Source organism: Artibeus jamaicensis, unplaced genomic scaffold, assembly GCF_021234435.1.
Source record: "Artibeus jamaicensis isolate MK-2021 breed Jamaican fruit bat unplaced genomic scaffold, CSHL_Jam_final scaffold_537, whole genome shotgun sequence".
NCBI lineage: Eukaryota > Metazoa > Chordata > Mammalia > Chiroptera > Phyllostomidae > Artibeus > Artibeus jamaicensis.
Window position 1 is genome coordinate 16,874,841 of NW_026522047.1, and position 443 is coordinate 16,875,283.

A 443-nucleotide genomic window follows, 5' to 3' on the forward strand; every position below is an offset into this window, starting at 1 on the left:
CTTCTTAACTTCACCAGCTTGTCAACCGTCTCCGTGTCGCCCTCGACCCCCCCCCCTCGGAGATCGCTGTAGCACAAAGTCTGCGTAGCACAGCCCAGGGCTGGACTCCGGTTCCATCTCCCCCGCACCGCGAAGCACCAAAGCCGGGAAGCACCTCCCCGTGGAGGTTACCCTCAAACTTTGCGGGCGAGAGATCCATTCCGGACCTGGAGAAAAGCACAAGCTACCCAAAATGCCGCCCTCCGCCTTCGACCTCGCGACAATGTCCACTCTGTACAGAGCAGTCCAGGAAGCCAACACCTCTACGCGCCACTCGCCGCAGGCCCTAATCGCCCCGCCCAGTCTGCCTGGCCCCCCCCAAGCCACGCCCCCTGTTGCCGCTCCGGCCTCTGGGCCCGACTTTGGACGCTGCGCCTGCGCACCAGGGCGAGCGCGGGGCGGGG